Below are 23301 nucleotides of genomic sequence, written 5' to 3' on the forward strand. Positions count from 1 at the left end.
AAAACTGTGCTGTCTTAAATAATTAACAAACTTCTCTGTGAGTAAAATATATAGATTTATCATTTTATGTATGTATTTATTTCTTTATTTATTTTTAAATTTCTTTAACGTTTTATTTATTTTTGAGACAGGGAGAGACAGAGCATGAACGGGGGAGGGTCAGAGAGAGGGAGACACAGAATCCGAAACAGGCTCCAGGCTCTGAGCCATCAGCCCAGAGCCTGATGCGGGGCTCGAACTCACGGACCGCGAGATCGTGACCTGAGCCCAAGTCGGCTGCCCAAACGACTGAGCCACCCAGGCGCCCCTCATTTTATGTTTTTAAAGATTTTATTGATTTTTCTTTTTGGACTCATATCTATACCCAACATGGGGCTCAAACCTACCGTGAGATGAAGAATCACATGCTCCACTGACTGAGCCACCCAGATGCCCCTAGATTTATCATTTTAAATAATAAAATGACTTAAGATAGGGGACCAACAATGATGTAATTTTCTATTTTTTAAAATTACAATAGAAAACTGGGGCACCTGGCTAGCTCCATTGGGGGAGCATGTGACTCTTGATCTTGAGGTTATGAGTTTGAGCCCCACATTGGGGGTAGATATTACTTAAATAAACAAAAAATAAATAAAAACTTTAAAAAATTAGAATAGAAAACTAACAACATAGCCTTTGAATCTTACTGTATACAAAACAATTCTGGTTTTGTTTTTTTTATTTATAGTCTTTCTTTATTTTAATGTTTATTTATTTTGAGAGAGAGAGAGAGAAAGAGAGTGCCAGCAGGGGAGGGGCAGAGAGAGAGAGAGGGAGACACAGAATCGGAAGCAGGATCCAGACTCTGAGCTGTCAGCACAGAGCCTGACGTGGGGCTCGAACTCACAAGCTGTGAGATCATGACTTGAGCCGAGGTCGGACGCTCAACTGAGCCACCCGGGCGCCCAGAGTCCTTCTTAATTTCTATTTACATTTGAGTGGATATTTCCTTTTAATGTTATATAATATATACATAACATTCATACATATATAAATATACATATTTCTGTTTCTACAAAATGTAGATCCTATTTTTATCAGTTATCATTATATGATAATCACTTTTCTATATTGCTAAGAAGTTGTCTTCATGCTCATTTATAGAAGGTGCGTATGATTTTACTGAATATCAAATGTACCCAAGCTTATTTAATGATTGCCTCATTGTTGGACATTGAGGTTTCTTTTTATTTGGGGGTAAACCATAACAAAATACAGTCTTGGGGCACCTGAGTGGTTCAGTCGGTTAAGCGTCCAACTTTGGCTCAGGTCATGATCTCACTGTTAGTGAGTTTGAGCCCCACGTCGGGCTCTGTACTGACAGCTCAGAGCCTGGATGGAGCCTGTTTTGGATTCTGTGTCTCCCTCTCTCTCTGCCTCTCCCTTGCTCCCACTGTCTCTCTCTCAAAAATAAATAAACATTAAAAAAATTTTTTTAAGAAAATAATCTTGGGTGGGAGGGAAGGGAGGGTGGGTGATGGCTATTGAGGAGGGCACCTGTTGGGATGAGCACTGGGTGTTGTATGGAAACCAAATGACAATAAATGTCATAGTTAAAAAGTAACAATAATACAAATAAAGAAAAAAAAGAAAATAGTCTTTAAAAAATATAAAGCCTATAGAAATGCCTACAACAAGAGTAAAAATGCACATATTTGCATGTGATAAGAGCTGACAGCTGGGGCCACACAGGTTTCTATTTAATAAATAAGCATTGGGGCGCCTGGGTGGCTCAGTCGGTTAAGCGTCTGACTGCAGCTCAGGTCATGATCTCGCGGTCCGTGAGTTCGAGCCCCGCGTCGGGCTCTGGGCTGACGGCTCAGAGCCTGGAGCCTGCTTCCGATTCTGTGTCTCCCTCCCTCTCTGACCCTCCCCCGTTCATGCTCTGTCTCTCTCTGTCTCAAAAATAAATAAACTTACAAAAATTTTTTAAATAAATAAATAAGCATTAATTCCCTGTATCTTCGGGCTTTTGAGTCACTCAATGGATAACTGCTCATTCTCTCTCCAAATAATGACAAATCTTACCAAACTTCACTGTAAGTTTAAACACCAACTTCAGATCTACAGGAAAATTTCTCTTGCCACATCACTTTTTGTTGTAATTTATAATAATAGTTATTGAGTACCTTGTATGGACTTTATATGTGTCATCTAATTCAGGGGTCGGCAGACTTTGTCTGTGAAGGGTCAGAGAGTAAATACTGTGAGTTTTGCAAGCCTTACGGTCTCTGTGGCAACTGTGTGATCTGCTGTTAGCGTGAAAGCAGGCGAAAGAGATGTGTAAAGGAGGGGGTGGGCTCTGGGCCAGTAAGAGTCTATTTCTAGACGCTGAAACTTGGGTTTCATGTAATTTTCATGTGTTAGGAAATATTATTCTTCTTTTGATTTTTTTTCCCCCATCCATGTAAAAAAATTTTTTTTCTTTGATGCTTATTTATTTTAGAGACAGAGCACAAGAGGGGGAGGGGCAGAGAGAGCCTGAGACAGACTCTGAAGCTGTCAGCACAGAGCCCGACGCGGGGCTCGAACCCACGAACTATCAGACCGTGACCCGAGCCAAAGTCAGATACCCAACCGACTGAGCCACCCAGGAGCCTCTGCCTTGGCCTGTTCTAATCTAATCTTCTCAACAAAGCCATAAGTAGGAATTCTTTTGTAGCAGGGTGTGGAGACTGAGGCTCAGAAAGCTTAAATAACTTGCCCAAGGTCACACTGCCAGAGAGTGACAGGGCCAGGGTTTAAACCCAGCTCGGGGACAGCAAAGCTCATGCCTCTACAGAGCTGGGTGGTTCGAGAGCCATCACGTAACTTCTCTCAACCTTAGTCTTCTCATCTGTAAGATGGGAATCATGAAAATGCTAACCTGGCATCAAGATGCCGGGAGACTTTGATGTAACAAAGCATGTTCTTGGCAGTAGTAAGAGGTGAACAAAGGAAAGCGGGTATTAATTATTATCTTGTGTTATAATTCCTTCTATACAGAAAGGTAGGTTAGAACAGTGGCTATAAGCGTGGACTGTGCAATTACAACAGCTTCAAATACTGTTTCTACCAGGACCTTAAATAATATGCGTAAGGTATCGCACCTTCGTTTCTTTTCTTTTTCTGTTTTGTTTTTGGGGGTTCTTCTCTTTTCTTTTCTTTTCTTTTCTTTTGATGTTTATTTATTTTTTGAGAGAGTGTGAGCGCAAGCAGGGGGAGGGGCAGAAAGAGAGGGAGACAGAGAATCCGAAGCAGGCTCCATCCAAGCTGTCACACAAAGGCTCACGTGGGGCTTGACCTCACCAACTGGGAGATCATGACCTGAGCTGAAGTCAGACGCTCCACTGACTGAGCTGCCCAGGTGCCCCCGTTGTTTTCTCATTTTGAATTGCTATTAAAGATAGTTGTTTAAGGGGCGCCTGGGTGGCGCAGTCGGTGAAGCGTCCGACTTCAACCAGGTCACGATCTCGCTGTCTGTGAGTTCGAGCCCCGCGTCGGGCTCTGGGCTGATGGCTCGGAGCCTGGAGCCTGTTTCCGATTCTGTGTCTCCTTCTCTCTCTGCCCCTCCCCCGTTCGTGCTCTGTCTCTCTCTGTCCCAAAAATAAATGTTGAAAAAAAAAAAATTAAAAAAAAAAAAAAAGATAGTTGTTTAAAACAACAATAGTAATGATGCATTTGCACATTTTATGGCGTGGAAATAACTACATTTGTACCTTGGTTCCTATCTGTAAAATGGGTGACACCCGTAGCGCCTACCCCAGACGTCATTAGGAGATTCAACTGGGTAAATACGTGTAAAGTGCTTAGAAGACCAGGCACAATCAGTTTGAATTAACTCCATTACTTTGAAAAGATCTCATTATATCTTCTCTTCCTGCATTTCAGTGAAGAGTCCACAATGGCAGGGTCTGCAGCCCTAACACAAGGTCAGGCACATAAACACGAGTTCCAAAAGTCGTCGCTACTGAATGAATGGATGAATGAATGAACGAACAGACGAGTAAAGGAGAAAACAAAATTGGCTTTGGAATGAGCCAAAGTCAAAATGTGAGTCGTGGTTGTCTTGATATCTGGTACCAAACAAGCCGTGTTTATTTCTCATGAAGTCGGTGATGGTCAAAATAGACGTTATCCTGTCCAGGTCACTAGTTGATGTCTGGTAAATGCTTACAGGTAGAGTTCCTAGTGTCCTCAAGAATCTCGTGGACACTCAACTGGGCAGAAACATGTTTTCTGTGTTAGAACCTGAAGACGCTGGACAGACGACCTCTTCGGGTGGTTCCCCCGGAACTGCAGGATGTCTCAGATCATTAGAATTTCCCCCAAACAATGTTTTTTGTAAGATCTAGAATTTCTGTTTATTGTACAAACCAAAGGGACATTAAATCAAAAGAGTAGCATCTCCCAACATCATCATTCCACTTAAAAATGGCCCCTGGGTGGCTCAGTGGGTTAAGCATCCAACTTCAGCTCAGGTCATGATCTCACAGTTCGTGAGTTCGAGCCCCACATCAGGCTCTCTGCTGTCAGTGCAGAACCCACTTCATATCCTCTGTCTCCTCTCTCTCTCTCTGCCCCTTCACTGCTCACACACATACTCTCTGTCTCTCTTTCAGGAATAAATAAATATTATAAATAAATAAAAAGAAAAAATATTTTTTAAAATCGGTGTTGTAATACCAAAGATGGGGGGGAAAAGACAATTTCAGGATAAACTGAATAAACAGAACTAGATATACCTTTTAAAGACCAAAGCAAAAATCTCAAAGCAAAAATACCAGCTCTACCCACCACCTCCTTGCTCTGCGGCCTTGGGTTAAATCCCTTCCCTTCTCTTAGCCTCAGTTTACTCATCTGTGAAATCGGAAAAATACTACCAATAAACCCCGCCTTAAGAAGGCAGCTGTGAACATTCAGTTAAGACGTTGCTTGTAAGAAAGCACTTTAGCCTGGTATACAACAGGGTGTCCCCGTCTCAGCACTGCGGGCATTTGGGGTCGCGAGACTCTCTGTTGCGGGATGTCCCGTGGTTCAGCAGCACCACTGGCCTCTGCCCACCAAGTGCCAATGGTGATCCCTCCTCCCTTTTCACACAACCGGGGAAACCAAACCTGCCGCCGTGGCCGGTGTTCCCTGGGGGGGTAGAACTGTGCCCCCGCTTTGAGAACCTCTGGTTTACCTGCCCCTCCCCCTCGCCCCCCCTTGAGAACCTCTGGTTTGCATGCCCCTCCCCCTCACCCCCTCCCCAGTTGAGAGCCTCTAGTTTGCATGCCCCTCCCCCCGTACCCCCCCATTGAGAACCTCTGGTTTGCATGCCCCTCCCCCTGTACCCCCCCATTGAGAACCTCTGGTTTGCATGCCCCTCCCCCCATACCCCCCATTGAGAACCTCTGGTTTGCATGCCCCTCACCCTCACCCCCTCCCCAGTTGAGAGCCTCTAGTTTGCATGCCCCTCCCCCTGTACCCCCCCCATTGAGAACCTCTGGTTTGCATGCCCCTCCCCCCGTACCCCCCCATTGAGAACCTCTGGTTTGCATGCCCCTCACCCTCACCCCCTCCGTTGAGAACCTATGTTACATGCCCCTCCCCGACACTGGTCCCAGTCCGGGTCTCACGCCCAGAACCACTGGTCCCGACCGCTCTCACGTTGGGCAGGAGGAAACCAGAGCCCCGAGCCTCGGCCTGTGGTCATATTGTGTCGGTTCCCTCGGGCGCCGCAGAAATGACCTCCAACTGGATGGTTTAAAGCAGCCGCAGTTTATTTTCTCACAGTTGTGGGGAACGGAAGTCCTAAATCAGGGTGGAGGTGGGGTGATGCTCCCTCCAAAGTCTCTGGGGGAGAATCCTTCCTGATCCTTCCAGCTCCCAGCATATCCCTCCGACCGACGCGTCCATTTTCACGTGGACTTCGTCTCTGTATCTCTGCCTTCGCGCTCTCTCTCTCTCTTTTTTTTTTTTTTAAGATTTTGTTTTTAAGTGATCTCTACCCCCAGCAGGAGGCTCAAACTCACGACCCTGAGTTCAAGAGCGCAAGATCTACCAACTGAGCCAGCCAGGAGCCCCTGTCTTCTCTAAAGGGCCTCTGTCGTTCGATTCAGGGCCCATCCAGAGAAGCCAGGATCATCTCATCTAGAGATCCTCAACTTTACTATTGGTGCCCAAATCCTTCCTCCAAGGGATAAAAGGTCACGCTCACAGGGGTTAGGACTTGGACCTGTCTTTTGGGGACCACAGTTCAACCCCCTACAGTTTTATAGCTTTTTGGTAGTAGGGCCAGAACTGAGGCTGAAGTGTTCCGACTCCTAGGAGTTTCCTTACCCATGCTAAACTTCAATTTCCTCATCTGTCACATGGGCCCAACGAAGGGACCCCCGTCATCGGGTGGCTGCGTTCGTGGCACCCAGGTTGGGATGCCACTTTTACACACCGAAGTACTTTGCACAATGCCCGGCTTCCGGAACCAGAACACCTGCTAGAAGCCGGGCATTGTGCAAAGTACTTCCTCTTTTATCACTTCTGCCCGCGGATGGCGGTACACGGTGTGGAACCACGGTCCATCGTGGAAAGAGAACTGGTAATGACGGAAAGTGCCCTGCGTGCTTTTCTCTTCGTTCCCTGTAGCCCAGCCAGACAGATGGCATTTCTCTTGTTCCACAAGTAAACTCTAAACTGGGGCGCCGGATCAGCTCAGGTCAGGATCTTGAGGTTCTTGAGTTCAAGCATCGGGCTCTGTGCTGACAGCTCAGGGCCTGGAGCCTGCTTTGGATTCTCTCTCTCTCTCTCTCTCTCTCTCTCTCTCTCTCCTCCCCCTCCCCGACTCACACTCTGTCTCTCTCTCATAAATAAACATTTAAAGAAATTAAAAATCAAACTCTAAACTCCTGATATCAGTGTTCAGCTACTTTTAAACAGACAGGACGGGGGGCGCCTGGGTGGCTCAGTCGGTTGAGCGTCCGACTTCAGCTCAGGTCACGATCTCGCGGTCCGTGAGGTCGAGCCCCGCGTTGGGCTCTGGGCTGACGGCTCAGAGCCTGGAGCCTGCTTCCGATTCTGTGTCTCCCTCTCTCTCTGCCCCTCCCCCGTTCATGCTCTGTCTCTCTCTGTCTCAAAAATAAATAAAAAAAAATAAACAGGCAGGACGGTCTTGGGAAGCATTTTAACCCAGAAGAAAATGTGTTCTGTGCAACTCTCACCTTCTGGAAACTTCTGACCGGGAGCGATTTACATACAAATTGATTCCATGCCCTTTTCTTTGTCAAGCTTAAGGCTCTTTAAACTTATCTCTTTCCATCTTCGGTAACCTCAATTGAGTTACTAGTTAAAATATACCCTGCCGGTCTCACAAATTTGACTCTCTGTAATTGGGTGTTGTCATTCCCGGGCATATTTTTGTAATGGAGCGGTCCTGCCTTGCAGGTTAGAGCCTCACCTTATCTCACTGGCGGCAGGAAGGTAATTGTCAAGACTGAAATACGAAGACATGGGACAATGCAGCAGAGTCTGGGGACTTCTGAAGTGAATTGCCACCGCCCAGCGGTTTTCCTGGAACGATACTGTGGCTGAAGTTGTCGCGTACCCACCTGCTGCTTCCCCTTTCTTTCCTCGCTAGCAGATAGAGCAATTTAATTCAGGCACCTGGAGGGGGATATTCAAGGAAAGTATCCTCCCACTACGTTTCCACCCGTCCATCGAGCCCTTCGGCCAGAGATAGTTCTAGAAGTGGGCATGTAACCTAGTTCTGGCCGCAGAGATAAAAGGGGAAACCTGCTAGGGGGCTTTACAGAAAGGTTTTCCTCCTCTGTAAAGATGGGTGCTCAAGGATAGAGGCCTCCTGTCCTGCCTTTGACCCGATAGTGGGAGGAAGTGCTGGGGCAGCAGCAGCTATCCTGTGATCGTGAGGACACCTGCACAGGGACTAAGCCAATAGGGCAGGTGATAGGCTAGAAGGCTGGAGAGGACTGGTTTCTAGATGGTACAGGTGATCTCCTGAACCAGTCCTCGAGCAGATTCTTGTTAAGTGAAGTAAAACGTGGCCCTATTATTTGAGCCAAATTTAGACCATCCATTGGTACTTGTTGAAAACATCCTGATGCAGGGATATTCATAGTGTCACCCTCTCTTGGCGCATTTAAACTTTAAGGCATCTTATTATAGAGCAGGCTTGAGGCATTCACATAACTGACTTCTGCACTGGTGGCCACAGTTCAGTCCATAGCAGGAACCAATTTCCTAATTTTCAAATTTTCCATAATTTTTCTGACTGTTTTCAAAGCAAATGGAGAGATGGTTTGTGTGGCTTCCAGGCAGACAATGTAGGAAAACTTGTTAAAAAGTAAACAAAAAACAAAGGTCAGGGTGCCTGGGTGTCTCAGTCCGTTGAGCAACCGACCCCTGATTTCAGCTCAGGTCATGATCCCAGGGTCATGGGATCGAGCCCCACATCGGGCTCCACGCTAAATATGGAGCCTACTTAAGATTCTCTCTCTTTCCCTCTGCTCCTCTCCCCCGTTTGCATGTTCTCTGTCTCAAGAAAAAATAAAAGTAAAATAAATAAAAAATTTTTAAAGATCCTCTAAGCCATATCGTTTTGGGCTCAAATTCCAGCTTTATCAGTTATTAGCTGTGTGACTTTGGGAAAGTTGCATAGCTTCTCTGAGCCTAAGTCTCCCCATCCATGAAACAGACATAAACTGTATCTAACCACGTCTCCTGGGTTATTGGGAGGAGTGAGGGAGCTAATATTTGTAAAGAACTTAGCAGTGGCTGGCAAATCATATACTCTTCATAGTCATGTTTCTTTAGGTTTTAAACATGAATACACTCAATCAGTAAAAATAGAGATTCAAGTTGTAGCTTAGGAAAAAATAATCATCTGTCAAGGGAAAATAAAGAGCTGTATAAGTAATTCTTAGCTATTTTTATGATTCTTTCTTGAGAATGCAAAAGGAAGATTGCTTTTAGTATTCTTTTTACTGTGACTATAGGTTTTTTTTTTCTTTAATTTTTTAACGTTTATTTATTTTTGAGACAGAGAGAGACAGAGCATGAACGGGGGAGGGTCAGAGAGAGGGAGACACAGAATCCGAAACAGGCTCCAGGCTCCGAGCTGTCAGCACAGAGCCCGACGCAGGGCTTGAACTCACGGACCGTGAGATCATGACCTGAGCCGAAGTCGGCCGCTCAACCGACTGAGCCACCCAGGCGCCCCAAGTGACTATAGGTTTAAACGACACCCAGAGTTCCCCCAAAAGCTTAAAATTGCCTCTAATTCATTTCTGCTGAGCCAGCAAACATCACCGTATCACCCAGGTACCAGCTACAAATTCTTTCCTGGATATCTTTCATATAATGTGTACGTTAATCTTGGGACTGTTATCTTAGAATCTCAATGTGTTATTTGCAAATCATCTTGTTATCTCTCTTACAACTATTGAGCAAGCAGACCGTTGATATATTCATGACCTTCCGAAATTCAATCAAGGAATTATTGCATAAAGAAAGAAAAATGTGCTTCCCCCAGGCTGGTGAAAGTTGGCCATTCAGGCTTGTTTAGCTGAAAACCTCTTCAGTGTCATTGTCCCTTTTCTAAAAGTTGCCACAATTTTCCAGCTGTTTGGGAAGGACTATACAGAGGATATTTTTTCTTACGTTTTGCCTTTTGGACTTTGATTACGTGGCATTGCCAGTAGAGACCACCTTCCTTTTTTTTTTTTTTTTAATTTTTTAAAATGTTTATTTATTTTTGAGAGAGGGAAAGAGCACACGTGAGCGGGGGAGGGGTGGGGTGGGGGCACAGAAGATCCGAAGTGGGCTCTACACTGACAACAGAGCCCAGCGTGGGGCTCCAGCTCACGAACCATGAGATCGTGGACTGAGCCAAAGTCAGATGCTTAACTGACTGAGCCTCCCAGGCACCCAGGATGCTATCTTCCTTAAATGGAGCATCAAGCGCTTGGCCTGTCCTACCCGCTCTTGAATCCTCCACTGTGCAACTTTTGGTCTGTGCTTAACCTCTCTGTGCTTCAGTTTGTCACGTGTAAACTGAGGGTTCTGATAGCCACCACATGCAGGCATATGGGAGCATCAAATGATTTAATCAGCACGGAAGGTATTTAATAGAGTTCCCGGCACAGGGTAAACACTTGCATCACATGAACGTTTAACTTCCGGAAAAATCCAACCGCAGGAGCTGGGAAAAATCAAGACAGAGAATAAAGTTACAGTGCACGTGATGCCCTGACGTGACCCTGGAGGAAGAGCCTCTGACTGTGCTGTTTCTTCCAGCAGCCTCGGTTCCAGGCGTCAGCGGCTCGCCTCCAGCCCAGGTGTTTAAAGATGCACCCTAACGGTATCCAGTAACCATGGGGATGGGCTGCTACTTTCTAGAGATGCCACTGACCAGGGCAGAGAGCACAGTGTATTAAACTTGGGCAGACTGGGGCGCCTGGGTGGCTCCGTCAGTTAAGCGGCCGACTTCGGCTCAGGTCATGAACCCACGGTTCGCGGGTTCGAGCCTGGCGTCGGGCTCTGCGCTGACAGCTAGGAGCCTGGAGCCTGCTTCGGATCCTGTGTCTCCCTCTCTCTCTGCCCCTCCCCTGCTTGCACTCTTTCTCTCTCTCTCTCTCAAAAATAAACAAACATTAAAAAAAATTAAACTTGAGCAAACTGAAAGACAAAAAAAAAAAAAAAAAGATGCACCCTAATGACTGCGTTCTCCAACCCTGTCTCAGCGGCTGTTCAAAGAGACAATCGTTCAGAGCTGTTCTCCCTTAACGGGGGGACTTCCTAAGAGGATTTCAGAGATGCCTGTGACCCTGTATTTCTTTTTTTTTTTTTAATTTTTTTTTTGACATTTATTTATTTTTGAGACAGAGAGAGAGAGAGAGAGCATGAACGGGGGAGGGTCAGAGACAGAGGGAGACACAGGATCCGAAACAGGCTCTAGGCTCTGAGCTGTCAGCACAGAGCCCGACGCGGGGCTCGAACTCACGGACCGCGAGATCATGACCTGAGCCGAAGTCGGCCGCCCAACCGACTGAGCCACCCAGGCGCCCCATGACCCTGCATTTCACTGAGTGGAAGTCAAGCCTTTCTTTTCAATGTTTATGTACGTTGAAAGAGCACACACGCATCCGTGCACATGCGAGCAAGGGAGGGGCAGAGAGACGTGGAGAGAGACAATCCCAAGCAGGCTCTGTGCTTTCAGGCTGGAGTTCCACGTGGGACTTGATCTCACGACCATGAAATCATGACCTGAGCCGAAATCAAGAGTTTGATGTGCGACCAACGGGGCCACCCAGGCGCCCCACAATTCAAACCTTTTTGCCCACTTTTTAACAACTCTGAAATGAGGATACCTCTGTAAGCAATAGTCTGTCATAGTTTCATTGAAAGCCTTTTTTCTCTTCTCTCGTGACATATAAAATAATCACACGATATATGCAACTATTACCCTGAGTGCCGACTTTGATCCTGGGCACAAAAATCTAACTCCATTGTGAATGTCAGCTAACTGGGATTGTAACCATTTGAGTCCTTGCCAAAATCATCCGCTCCCTGAATATTCTGATTTGGGGGATGTATTCCCAACTCAGATTTCACTGTCACACAGCTCCAGCCGTGACAATCAACTTCTCCATGGCTGAATTTTTTCCATATTCGACATCCTTCTTCCTGCTGCCCCTCACCAAGATGTCCTGAAGAAAGGTAGGATGTATGGAACACAGGCTCCTTATATGAAACCTACATTCATTCATTCAAAGACAAATCAGGGGCGCCTGGGTGGCTCAGTTGGTTCAACATCCGACTCTTGGTTTGGCTCGGGTCATGATCTCATGGTCTCACGGGTTCAAGCCCCGAGTCGGGATCTGCACTGGCAGCATGGAGCCCACTTGGGTCTCTCTCTCTCTCTCTCTCTCTCTCTCTCCCTCTCTCTCTCTCTCTCTCCCTCTCTCTCTCTGCCCCTCCCCCACTCACACTCTGTCTCTGTCTCTCTCTGTCTCTCTCACTCTCTCTCTCAAAAGTAAATAAATATTAAAAAAGAAAAAGAAGACCTTGATGGGAAAAATGGACAAAGTGCCACGTGACGAACTAGTACGAAACAGGACACGTGTAATTTATTAAGCATCGTTTCTATCATGCGTCACCGCTCACCAGAGTTATTTTATCTGCAGCTGATACAAAGAAACTAAATGGAATAGGTCCCCCTGCATTTCATACTGCAAATGTCCACGTCCTTCCCGAATGCTCAGTGTGCATTGCAAGCATGACTCGAAAGAACGCATAAAAGGCTCTGAATGAACGCTGGCTTTCTCCTCTGTAACTGGGGAACAGTAATAATAATTCCTATCTCCCCAGAGTTTTGCAAAGAAGACTTGTGCAGATAGTCTTTAGGCAAGCCCTTTTCAAATGGAAATCACGATGTCATTTGTGTTATCAGTAGACCTTAAGAGACCTTCAGACCCATGTCGTCCAGGAGAAATATAATGTGAACCACATGTGTAATTTTAAACTTTCTAGCAACTCTCTTTTAAATAGGCAAAAAGAAACAGATGAGGTTAATTTTAGTAATATATTTTATTTAACCCAATATAGCTAAAATGTCGTCTTAGCATGTGACCAATACAAAAAATTATTTTAAAGAATTTTGTAATGTCTATTTATTTTTGACAGAGAGCGCACAAGCAGGGGAGGGGCAGAGAAAGAGAGACACACAGAATCTGAGCGGTCAGCACAGAGCCCGATGCGGGGCTTGAGCTCACGAACCACGAGATCATGACCTGAGTTGAAGTCGGACACTTAACCGACTGAGCCACCCAGGCGCCCCCAATACAAACAATTGTTAATTCGATATTTTACATTCTTTTTTTTTTTTAACGTTTTATTTATTTTTGAGACAGGGAGAGACAGAGCATGAACAGGGGAGGGGCAGAGAGAGAGGGAGACACAGAAGCCGAACCAGGCTCCAGGCTCTGAGCTGTCAGCACAGAGCCCGACGCGGGGCTCGAACTCACGGACCGCGAGATCATGACCTGAGCCGAAGTCGGACGCTTAACCGACTGGGCCACCCAGGCGCCCCTTACATTCTTTTCTTTATTCATACTTCTTTGAAATCTGATGGATGCTTTACATGCACGGCATATCTTGATCCAGACCAGCCACATTTCGAGTGCTGCCATGGCACGTGTTGCTAACAGTTACCACACTGGACAGACAACTTGAGAGAGAACCTGGAAGAAGGACTTTAGCTCCTTCCCCTTCCATTAAAAAAATATTTTTTTTTTACCAAAAATAAAAATGGAATTAAAAAAAAAAAAAGATCTCCTTAGGGGCGCCTGGGTGGCTCAGTAGGTTAAGCGTCCGACTTTGACTCAGGTCACGATCTCACGGTTTGTGGGTTCAAGCCTGACGTCAGGCTCTGTGCCGACAGCTCAGAGCCTGGAGCCTGCTTTGGATTCTGTGTCTCCCTCTCTCTCTGCCCCTTCCCCACTTGCTCGTGCGCACTCGCTCGCTCTCTCTCTGTAAAAAATAAATAAACATTAAAAAATGGTTTTAAGTAAAAAAGATTTTTTTTAATTTTTAAAAATTTTAAAATATTTGAGAGAGAGGAAAGAGAGAGAGTATGCGTACAGGGGAGGGGCAGAGAGAGAACCCCACAAGGGGTTCAGTCCCACAGACCGGGAGATCATGACCTGAGCAGAAATCAAGAGTCAGATGCTTAACCGACTGAGCTGCCCAGGAGCCCCTAAAGGATTTTTTAACTAAAGGTTTGCAGTTGCTCAGTGGGTCCTGCCAATACGTGGTACAAAACCTCAGCAGATACAAAATTCCATACAGTATAAAGTAAACCGGGCTCCTTACTCTGTCTTCCAGAAACTGAGTTTCCATCCCCAGAAGCAGCCATAGTTAGCAGATACTCAGATTCTCCTGTCTCCTGCCAGAGACGTTCTAAACAAAAGCATAGATGTGCATACAAGTATAGACAAACATACTAGATTAGATATCCACGCGTACACGTGCATACTGTTTTTTACTCTTTTCCGCACAAATGTGAACATGCTCTACAGACTATACTATACCTTGATTTTTTTTTTTTGGTTAGGTCTTAGCTATGTTACGTTGGGCCAGTTACTAAACTTCTCTGTGCCTCAGTTTCCTCATCTGTGAGTGGGAGTGGCAGTACTAAAATACCTATGTTATGGGTTACTGTAACATATGGGGTTTTTTTCTTAATAAATGTTTATTTATCTTTGAGAGAGAGAAAAAGACAGAGCCCGAGCAGGGGAGGGGCAGAGAGAGAGGGAGACACAGAATCCGAAGCAGGTTCCAGGCTCTGGGCAGACAGCACAGAGCCCGACGCGGGGCTCGAACCCACGAACTGTGAGATCATGACCCGAGCCAAAGTCGGACGCCCAACCCACTGAGCCACCCAGGCGCTCCTACCTATGTTATATGTGTTAACTAGTTGAAATTTAAATAAAAACTTAGAAAAAATAAAATTCCTACTCTAGAGGGTTGTTGAGAAGATTAAAGGAGTTAAGCGCATAAGACTTAGAACAACGCCTGGCACATTCAATACGTTAGACTTCTTTTTCCAGTGGCTACAAATTATCCCGTTGCGTGGCTCGACTGTAATTGATGGAAACAGTCCCCTGTAATGGACATTTAGTTTGCTTTTCTTCCCCCAATCTTTGCTCTCCCAGGAATGCCTTAATGACCAGCTTCATGCGTAGGTCATGTTGACCATGTGCAAGTAAACTAGAGAATAACCGCAGGATAGGAATTTCTTGGTCGGAGGGCATGTGCCTTTTTAATGTGGGTTTCACTGCCAAGTTATCCTCCCTGGAGACCTTACCAGTTGACAGTCCAGCCTGGCTGCATGGGAGGTGTGCCCGCTTCCCAGAGTCTCAGGCTCATGGGACGCGTCAACCCTGGTCCCTCCTCTGCCCGCTGAAGACACGGGAAATGTTCCAACACGGTGGTTTCTATTTGTCCCTCTCGCGCTGCGGTGAGGCTGGGGTCTTCCTGTGTCTAAGGGTTACTTGAATTTCCCTTTCTTGGAAAGACACTCTGCTCATTTTTCTATTGGATTGTTAGACTAAGCCTTTTTAAATCCCTGTCTCTCTCACTGATCCCTCCCGGGTTTCTCCCTACCCACCACCTGGATGCCTTTCCCCCGCCATCCCTCCCTGGCAGTAATCCAGGCTTCCTTTCTGTCGTCCTGAGGTGTGATTTCAATGGCATATTGTTACGTTTTCACCCAGGAGTAGCACACGTCTTTGGCCAGATCGTGTCTCCGGGGCAGAAATGGGCTTCCGTGTATTCCAAGAATGACTGACACTGGGAGTATATAAGGCAGGCATTTGATGAGTACTTCTCAAGTGTATTTTTTTAAAAAGAAAATTAGTTGGCTCACAGCTGTAGAAAAAAGAACATCGCTTTCTCAACATTTCTTTTTTCAAATTATTAAAATTATCCCATTTACTCCATCATTGAAAGTACCACACTATTAACCATTAGTAGTAGTAGTAAATTGTTGAAGTTGACTATTTTTTTTTATATAAATTTTTTTTCAACGTTTATTTATTTTTGGGATAGAGAGAGACAGAGCATGAACGGGGGAAGGGCAGAGACAGAGGGAGACACAGAATCGGAAACAGGCTCCAGGCTCTGAGCCATCAGCCCAGAGCCTGACGCAGGGCTCGAACTCACAGAGCGCAAGATCGTGACCTGGCTGAAGTCGGACGCCTAACCGACTGCGCCACCCAGGCGCCCCTGAAGTTGACTGTTAAAACCATTGACTTTTAACTGCCCGGCTAGCTCAGTCGGTAGAGCATGAGACTCTTAAAACCATTGACTTTTATTGTTAAATTATTAAAATCCAAGGACTTTAAAAGCAAAAATAGTTTCTCCCCCAAGAGGACTACTTTTCTTCTTTTTTTAAAAACATGTTTATTTATTTTTGAGAGAGGGGAGGGGCAGATAGAGACAGTGAGAGAATCCCAAGCGGGCTCCACACTGTCAGTGTAGAGTTAACTCAGGGCTTGATCCTGTAAACTGACAGATCATGACCTGAGCCAAAACCAAGAGTCGGACGCTGAATTGACTGAGCCACCCAGGTGCCCCCAAAGAGGACTATTTTAAATAGTTTGTTAAACACCTTTAAATATTTTACCTATGGTTATACAAACATACACTAAAAATTGTAGGGATGGGGCACGTGGGTGGCTCGGTTGGTTGAGCGTCTGACTCTTGATTTCAGTTCAGGTCATGATCCCAGGGTCATGGGTTCAAGCCCTGCGTCGAGCTCCATGCTGAGTGTGGAGCCTGGTTAGGATTCTCTCTCTCTCTCTCTGTCTCTCTCAAATTAAAAAAAAAAAAAAACCCGTAGGGGCGGACGTGTGTGTATACATACATAAAGACAGAAACACACATGGTTTGGGGAGTTGTTAGCAAAAATCAGATCCTACATTTTGTTTTTCCAAATTGTAATTCTTTTATTTCGATCATTTCTTGAGCAAATATTTACTGAGTACCTACTATGTGCACCGTATTTTTTGTTTGATTGCGTGTTTATTTTTGGTGCTTGTTTTTTAGCAAGTGATTTCCATGATCAAGAAAGTTTGTGTCACAACGAGATAGTTGCAGAATCTTGAGTTTGGAATAAATTTCCAGATTTCTTTCCCCCGTCTCCAAACAGAACATCCCACACATCTAAGTCAGTCTATCATCTATTGGAATTTAAAAGGCCCTCTGGTGAAAGACTTCACTGCAATCTTCAGCGCCTCTCCTAGAGTTTGCTTACCTCTGTGTTCTTTGGAGGAAACGATCCATATAAAAGATAATAAATGATACAGCAAAGCGCTCATAGCGTGCACCTGTGTCAAGGAAATAAAACATGGTAACATATTAAATTTAAGAGAGATATTCAAATCAGAGTCTGGGTCCCAATCACGGTTAATCTACTTTTCCAGATGGGTAGCTTTGGTATAGAAGACATTCAGCCCCTCTAAGCCTTCGTTTTCAAAAGAGTTCTAAAAGCCAGTGTAATAAGAAAGATAAATATGATAAAAATTTAACCTTGAACATCCTTTCTATTATCATAGGATAGGAGGGAGGGGCCACCATAGCTCTGCCCTGGAATAATGCACATGATCGCTCATATAATTCAAAGAATTCTTCTTTTTCCTCTTTTCTCCCCACACACATATACAGGATTCAGGGAGGCTAATTGCACCTAGAGGTGACTGCACTCTGATAGTAACTATGTCATATGTTTTTTCTGATCACTAAATATATAACTCGGAGCACCTGGGTGGCTCAGTTGGTTAAGCGTCTCTTGATTTTAGCTCAGGTCATGATCTCCTGTTTCCTGTGCACCGACAGCCTGCTTGGGATTCTCTCTCTCCGCCCCTCCCAGTCACATGTGTCCTCCCCCTCTTTCAAAATAAATAAACTTTAAAATATATATATCATGTAAGGCAACTAGTTCAGTGCCTAACACACAGTAGACATCCTACAAATGTTGGCTCTGATCTTTACCACCACAGCTACCCTACTAGAAGAAAATTTTCTTTCTTTTAAGCCAGATTTCACGTTTTGTTCTGCCCCAGTCATCCCAGCCCACTTCCAGCAAAACTGCAGACCTGAAATTCTCTCTTCTTCCCCTGAGCAGTTTCCTGGCACAGTTGATGGCACATCACAAGCCATCGGTAAACACTTGTTGAATGAATTACAAAACCTGCAATTTTATTTATTTATTTTTTTAAACATTTATTTATTTTTGAGACAGAGAGAGCATGAACAGGGGAGGGTCAGGGAAAGAGGGAGACACAGAATCTGAAACAGGCTCCAGGCTCCGAGCTGTCAGCACAGAGCCCGATGCGGGGCTCGAACCCACGGACCGCGAGATCGTGACCTGAGCCGGAGTCGGACGCTTAACCGACTGAGCCACCCAGGCGCCCCAAAACCTGCAATTTTAAAAGGATAAGGGCAGGAGCGCTTGGGTGGCTGCCTTGGTTACGCCTCAACTTCAGCTCAGGTCATGATCTGTGGGTTGTTGGGTTCCAGCCCAGCATTGGGTTCTGCGCTGACAGCTCAGAGCCTGGAGCCCGTTTTGGATTCTGTGTGCGTCTCTCTCTCTCTCTCTCTCTCTCTCTCTCTCTGCTTCTTGCCCGCTTGTGCTCTCTCTCAAAAATGAATAAATAGCCTTTCGGCCGGAACCGTCATCTTCCAGTGATTGGCCAAAACGACCAACACAAGGGAAAGAGGAGAGGTACTCGCTATATGTTCTCTGGGCCTTTTAGAAAACATGGAGTTGTTCCTTTGGCAACATACATGCGAATCTACAAGAAAGGTGATATTGTGGACATCGGGAATGGGCGCTGTTCCAAAAAGAATGCCCCACAAATGTCACCATGGCAAAACCGGAAGAGTCTACAGTGTCACCCAGCATGCTGTTGGCATTGTTGGAAACAGACACGTGAAGGGCAAGATTCTTGCTAAGAGAACTAATGTACGTGTTGAGCACATTAAGCACTCCACGAGCCGGGACAGCTTCCTGAAGCGTGTGAAGGAAAATGGTCAGAAAAAGAAGAAAGCCAAGGAGAAAGGTACTTGGGTTCAACCCAACTGCCAGCCTGCCCCACCCAGAGAAGCACACTTTGTGAGAACCAGTGGAAAGGAGCCTGAGCTGTTGGACCCCATTCCCTACGAATTCACGGCATGATAAATGTAAAAAAAATGAAAGGCTTCAAGACTGTAAAAAAATAAAAAATAAATAAAGGGGATGTGGGCAAAATAAAGGGGAGAGATTATCCGATAGGAACACCTGCCCATTACTGTCAAGATGAAAAAAAAGAAAAGAAAAAAAAAAAGTCTGATATCCAATAAGTGTGTAAATTGGCTTTAGGAGCCCCTGGGTGGCTCAGTTGGTTGAGCGTCTGAGTTCAGCTCAGGTCATGATCTCACAATTCATGAGTTTAAGCCCCACGTTGGGCTCACTGCTCTCAGTGCAGGGCCCACTTTGGATCCTCTGTCCCCCTGCCCCTCTGCCCCTCCCCCACTCACTCTCTGTCTCTCGAAAATAAACAAGAAATTCAATAAAAATTTTAAAAATAAAGAAATTGGCTTTAGCTTTTCAGAAAGGCCGTACACTCTTTCATTTCTTCTATAACTATTTCTTATATTCCTACCTTGTGCCAGGTTTACAGTGGTAAACAAGACAGACAAGAGCTTCCATGGACCTGTGGGGAGAAAGCAATAAAGAAATATGGTCAAGAAGATGCCTTTAGGGGTGCCTGGGTGGCCCAGTTGGTAGAGCGTGTGACTCTTGATGATCTTGGGGCCCCACCTCGGGGGTAGAGATTACTTAAAAGTAAAATCTTTTTTTTTTAATTTTTAATGGTTTTTTAAAATTTATGTTAGAGAGAGAGTGCGAGTGGGGGAGGGGCAGAGGGAGAGGGAGACACAGAATCTGAAGCAGCTCCAGGCTCTGAGCCATCAGCACAGAGCCCGACGCAGGGCTCGAACCCACAAACCGTGAGATCATGACCTGAGCCAAAGTTGACACTCAACCGATTGGGCCCACAAATAAACTCTTAAAAAAACAAAGATGCTTTCAGATTTCAATGTTCTGCGAAGGAAATAAACAGAGATAGGACAGAGAGTGACTCCAGACCTATACAGAGATTCGGGAAAGGCCTCCCAGGAGAGGACATTTGCACTGAGGTGTAGGGTGACAACTTAAATGTCAATGTCCAACAAGGCCAAAAATAAAAATGTGTAAAAGTTTGCACATGGTACTGTGTAAATTGAACAGCTTCATTTTCATTCTCCCCTTTAAAGAAGAGCATGGCCAAGCATTTAAAAGTCTATACCATCTTCTAGAAAAAGTACGAGCAGGGGGGCCCTTATAAACTCTTATTTGGTGGAGGGTATTATACAACCCTTTGGAGAACGTAAGACACCTAAAGTTGAAGGTGCGGGTTCCCTACAACCCAACACTTCTATGTCAAGGTACATTCATTATTTTTTAAGGATTTTATTTTTTTAAGTAATCTCTACACCCAGAGTAGGGCTTGAACTTACAACACTGAGATCAAGAGTCACACAATCTTCCTACCGAGCCAGCCAGGAGGTGGCTTTAGTTATATTTTTTGGATGAACCCTTAAAAGATCTCTTCTTAGGGAAGTAAGGAAAGGTTCTTTTCAATTCAAAATTTGAACTAAGAGACAAAAGTAATTAATTAACTCTACAAATATTTATAGAATACATATACGAGCCAGGAACTATTCAAGGCTCCAAGAAACCCACGGTGAAGGAAACCATCGAAGACCACGCCCTCATGGACATAATGGGAAAATCACACAAGAAACAAATAAAAAGCTTTACCCTCACTGTACTCTTAATATATACCCAGTTTGTGATCCTGGTTTTATGCAAGAGGAAACTGAGTCTCAGGGAAATTGTCATTTGCCCACAGCGAGCCAGCTAGAAAGATGGAGAACATACTAGCCCAAGACCTTGGCGCCTGAACTCCACTTGGGTCAGTGTCTACCTTCCCCAGTGGAGCCTATGAGGAAGGCGGGTGTGAATTTTCCTTTCCTTTCCTTTCCTTTCCTTTCCTTTCCTTTCCTTTCCTGGGCACCCATTGCCTGGCTCAGTGGTTTTAAGATAAGAGCAGGTCGTGTACCATATTGGAGAACTATCGGGAAATAAAGCCTGCTTAAGAGACTGGGAATGCAGACAGATTTCAGAATTATTTACTCAGGTGTGGGAGTCAAGTCTCAAGAGATAAGAAAGGGGGCGCCTGGCTGGCTCAGTTGGGAGATACATGTGACTCTTGATCTCAGGGCCGTGAGTTCAAGCCCCACGTTGGGTGTGGAGCCTACTAAAAAAAAAGAAAAAAGAAAAAAAAAAAGAAAAGAAAGAAAAAACAAAGAGATAAGAAGAAGGACCGTTCCTTTCTCCGAGCCATGCACCGCCCTGATCACTTCCACCTGACTTCTCCCCCTTTCTTCCTTGAAGAGAACCCCTAGCCAGTCCCTGACAGCAAAAGTGTGACCCAGATGCTCTCAACCACTGAGACAAGGACATGAGACCCTGGCAAGTGCCTTCCATAAGGGGGCAGTAGGAAGAGAAGTGAAGTCAGGCAGAGGAGAATCAAAATCAAGGCGTCCCTGTTTAATTTGTATTCTCCACTGATGAGGAAGTCATGCTTTGAGATACAGCAGCCCACAGAATGGGTGAGGAACCCCTGCATCTTCCTGCCCAGGGGCCAACCCTCCTGCTTCTAGAACAGAATGGCTCTCATAGGGACGCTCCCCTGAATTTGTCTTTTGACACATTTTTCTTCTAACGGGAAAGTTACAAATATACTAAAGTAGAAAAAAAAAATCACACAACGAACATCCCCGCACCCTTCACCCGTAGTCAACAACTCTTAACGATTCACATTCGCTTTAGGATATTCCCATCTTTAAAAATGCCAGGGACAGGGATTTCCTTTTATGTTGATTGTTCTTTGCATTTACCGTGTGTCTGTTTTTACTAAGTTCCTAAGTGAAACGTTAGCTTATTTATTTTCAGCCTTTCCTTTCCTAAAGAAACGTATTTTCCTTGTATCACGGCAAGCGTATCCCACATTTTTTCAAAGCAACTCCTGTATATATACATTTATGCATAACTGTGCCCACGATGACGCTTTCAATATCAGGGTCATTTTACGTTTTTTCCTTTCTTTCTTGATTTCTGCCAACTTCTCCCCCCTCCCTATATACTCTTCCTTCTCCCCCCATAGCCCCTGTGCAGGATCTGTCTTCATAGTTAAGTTCATATCGTCGTATGTTTCTATCCAGGTTCCAGTAATCCTAGTTTATCACCCCCTTGCTTTACCAAAGCAGGGTATTGTGCATTTGACTCTTGTCATTCAACGATACTTAGTGGCAATTCCTTTAAGACAATGCTTACAGTTTCATTTCACTGTACATGTCTGTATAATATTCCATGAATGTGCCAGTAGTTATCATTATTGTTTTCACTTTTTTGCTACCATTAACAATGCTCCAGTACCCATCTTTTTTTTAAGCATGTTTAAAAACATTTTTTTTAATGTTTATTTATTTCTGCAAGAGAGAGAAATGGAGTGCAATCAGGGAAGAGGCAGAGAGAGAGGGAGACACAGAATCCGAAGCAGGCTCCAGGCTGCGAGCTGTCCGCACGGCGCCGACGTGGGGCTCGAACCCATGCATCACGAGATCATGACCTGAGCCGAAGTCGGGCGCTTAACTGACTGAGCCACCCAGGCGCCCCTAAAGTACACTTCTTTGAAAATTAAAAAACAAAATCTCAGGTGTTCTAGGAGCAGAAAGTTGCCGACAGTGGCCGCTGTGACATTTGGGCATCCGTATAATACAGCAAGGGGGTCAGCTTAGAAAGGGCCAGGGTCCCTCCCTGATGATCAAATCCTCTCAGTCCCAGCAATTCATTCACCTGTAGGATCACCCAGCACAAACCAATCAAGTACCTGCAAGGTGGGGCCCCTGACCTAGGCACTGTGACTTAATGGTGAAGAGTGTGGAGAAGGTTCCAGCTCTCAGGGGGCTGCTGTTCTGGTGGACAGAAGCAGACAATAAACAGGCAGGTAAAGGACATCAGCTCCGTGCATTGAAGAGGGCTGGGGTGGCCGCACGCTGGAGGTCTCTCTGAACACACATCCACCCTGAGCTGTGACTTGTTCAAGTTCAACAATCGCAATGAATCTCGTGACACTAAGTTTGTATGTATTGCAATGCGTTCGTAGTTGCTTCCGATCTTTGACTCAAGTGAGGGCTTTTTTGTAATCAGTATAGTTTTTAGACCTTCAGGGTCTGCTCCTGGAGATCGGAAGCAAAGTCTGAGGAATCCCCGTTTCTTGAAAACATACGGGGTAATTCGATGAACAGTCAGGTTGGGGAGTGACTTTATTAGAGGACGCTCAGGAAGCACATGTGACCTGCAGACATTCAGTGAAAAGACAAAGGAGGAAGGTGAGTGGAGATTTGAATTGAAAAGAGGGCTCCGAGAACTTTCTCACCACCGCCCCCCTCCAGAAAGTCATCCCTTTCAAACTCTTTAAACAGCCAAGGGACAAATCCCCCAGGGACCCCTCACCCCCCATCCTCAGGAAACCTCCTAGGACCACTTCTTGGGCTTGACTCATTTGATGTGCACTAGATATGTAAAAACAGCAGCGGTGGGCTGCCGGAAATCCAGCATAAAGAAAAATCTAGAAT

The 23301-nt window shown here is 45.3% G+C and overlaps 1 pseudogene; it reads left to right on the forward strand.

The window, feature by feature from the left end:
• The window catches only part of LOC125162105 (60S ribosomal protein L21-like), a 50059-nt pseudogene extending 31305 nt beyond the window's left edge, over positions 1-18754 (forward strand).
• Positions 18755-23301: the final 4547 nt, after the last annotated feature.

Source organism: Prionailurus viverrinus, chromosome A3 (genome assembly GCF_022837055.1).
Source record: "Prionailurus viverrinus isolate Anna chromosome A3, UM_Priviv_1.0, whole genome shotgun sequence".
In the NCBI taxonomy this organism is placed as follows: Eukaryota; Metazoa; Chordata; class Mammalia; order Carnivora; family Felidae; genus Prionailurus; species Prionailurus viverrinus.